Genomic DNA, 2,500 nt, shown 5'->3' with positions numbered 1-2,500 from the left:
CTCCCAAACACTGCCACACCCTCCCAAACACTGCTACAGCCTCCCAAACACTGCTACACCCTCCCAAACACTGCTACACCCTCCCAAACACTGTTACACCCTTCCAAACACTGCTACACCCTCCCAAACACTGCTACACCTTTCCAAACACTGCTACACCCTTCCATACAAGTGCTACACCCTCCCACACCCTTCTGAGCACACAAACCACCAAAACAAAGATAAAAACAGATGAAAAACACTTGAATCTTACAAAATAACGCAAATAATTTAATCCCTACTAGTAATAACGATAAAATGCTTAATAGATAAAGAAAACAGCAAATTTTTCCTCCTCCTCGCCTCACTAATACACGGGACAGGGATACGGGAAACTTGTGACGCCCCGAGAGACACTTGAGCTACGGATCGCTCAGTCAGCGCGCCACGTATTTGAAACAGGATGAAACATATTTGGAACTGGATTCGAACGTGTGTGCAAGATTTGAGCCGTGTTTGTCTCCCAGAGCTGCGGCAAGAATGGATATGCGTGGGGCACTGGGGGGGCTAGGGGCTGGGAGAGGCCTGGGGACTGGCTCAGTGTGAGAGAGAGAGAGAGAGAGAGAGAGAGAGAGAGAGAGAGAGAGAGAGAGAGAGAGAGAGAGAGAGAGAGAGAGAGAGAGAGAGAGAGAGAGAGAGAGAGAGAGAGAGAGAGAGAAAGGTTGCTGATGTTATTGTTGTTATTGTAGTAGTAGTAGTAGTAGTAGTAGTAGTGTTAATAGTACCGGTCCCCCCCTCTCTCTCTCTCTCTCTCTCTCTCTCTCTCTCTCTCTCTCTCTCTCTCTCTCTCTCTCTCTCTCTCTCTCTCTCTCCTAATGCAACAAGTATGACCTGACAAAGTGTCCAACTTAAAAGAGAGAGAGAGAGAGAGAGAGAGAGAGAGAGAGAGAGAGAGAGAGAGAGAGAGAGAGAGAGAGAGAGAGAGAGAGAGAGAGAGAGAGAGAGAGAGAGAGAGAGGTAGGTGGAGGAGGAGGAGGAGGAGGAGGAGGAGGAGGAGGAGGAGGAGGAGGAGGAGGAGGAGGAGGAGGAGGAGGAGGAGGAGGAGGAGGAGGAGGAAAAATAGTAGACAGAGGAGGAAATAAAAGAGTTGAGGAGAGAGAGAGAGAGAGAGAGAGAGAGATTATTCCCCCTCTCTCTCTCTCTCTCTCTCTCTCTCTCTCTCTCTCTCTCTCTCTCTCTCTCTCTCTCTCTCTCTCTCTCTTGTAAATCATTCAGTTACACTAATTACATGCAAATAAATACGATATGTTGTTGTTTCAGTAATAATAATAATAATAATAATAATAATAATAATAATAATAATAATAATAATAATAATAATAATAATAATAATCCTAATTCATCCACACCATTCCTAATTCACATCACCCCTAATTAAACCACTCCTAACTGACCCCATTCCTAGAATTACCCATATCACTCATAACTGCCCATTCCCAGACCTACCCACATCATTGGTAACTCAGGCCGTTCCTAACTTACCCACACAGCGAGGCTCCTCATTATTAACAGTAGTAGTAGTAGTAGTAGTAGTAGTAGTAGTAGTAGTAGCAACTTGAAGGGCGGGAAACAGAAAACCTCTATAACTGTTTTGTAATTCAGTGTCTTCTTCACAGGCACACTCCGGCCATTCTTCATTTCCTGGGTCATTTCACAAGACACTCCTGCAATAAGTAGTAGTAGTAGTAGTAGTAGTAGTAGTAGTAGTAGTAGTAGTAGTAGTAGTAGTAGTAGTAGTAGAACAGAAAAATATAATAGTGGTAGTAGTAGTAGTGGTGGTAGGAATAATAATAATAATAGTAGTAGTAGTAGTAGTAGTAGTAGTAGTAGTAGTAGTAGTAGTAGTAGTAGTAGTAGTAGTAGTAGTAGTTGCACACTACTACTACTACCACTACTACTACTACTACTACCACTACCACTACCACTACTACGGTTATCACCACAACCACCATCACTACCAACAACAACAACAACAAAAGGGTGACCGTTCTAATCCCTCAAACTACCGTCCTATTGCTTTAATTTCCTGCCTATCTAAAGTTTTTGAATCTGTCCTCAACAGGGAGATTCTTAAACATGTATCACTTGACAACCTTCTATCTGATCGCCAGTATGGGTTCCGTCAAGGCCGCTCTACTGGTGATCTTCTGGCTTTCCTTACTGAGTCTTGGTCATCCTCTTTTAGAGATTTGGGTGAAACTTTTCCTGTTGCCTTGGACATATCACAAGCTTTTCATAGTCTGGCACAAAGCTTTCATTTCCAAACTACCCTCCTATGGCTTCTATCCTTCTCTCTGTAACTTCATCTCAAGTTTCCTAACCTAACCTAACCTAATATGTAGTGTAGTGTTAACATTGGCAGGCTTATCAAACACTGACTTAACCTAACCTAACCTAACCTAATGTAACCTAACCTAACCTAACCTGACCTAACCTAACTTAACCTAACCTAACCTAACCT

The 2,500-nt window shown here is 43.0% G+C and overlaps 1 protein-coding gene across 2 annotated transcripts in view; it reads right to left on the bottom strand.

Moving 5' to 3' along the window:
- LOC135099090 (uncharacterized) overlaps positions 1 to 2,500 on the bottom strand; it is a 38,218-nt gene that overhangs the window by 31,660 nt on the left and 4,058 nt on the right. For both annotated transcript variants that reach the window (XM_064001497.1, XM_064001498.1), the window contains exon 3: positions 1,522 to 1,703. The gene's annotated coding sequence lies outside the window, so the exon portion shown is untranslated. The remainder of the gene's footprint in view (positions 1 to 1,521; positions 1,704 to 2,500) is intronic.

The sequence above is a fragment of the Scylla paramamosain genome, unplaced genomic scaffold (genome assembly GCF_035594125.1).
Source record: "Scylla paramamosain isolate STU-SP2022 unplaced genomic scaffold, ASM3559412v1 Contig101, whole genome shotgun sequence".
Lineage (NCBI taxonomy): Eukaryota > Metazoa > Arthropoda > Malacostraca > Decapoda > Portunidae > Scylla > Scylla paramamosain.
This window is presented reverse-complemented; position numbering and strand designations above follow the sequence as displayed.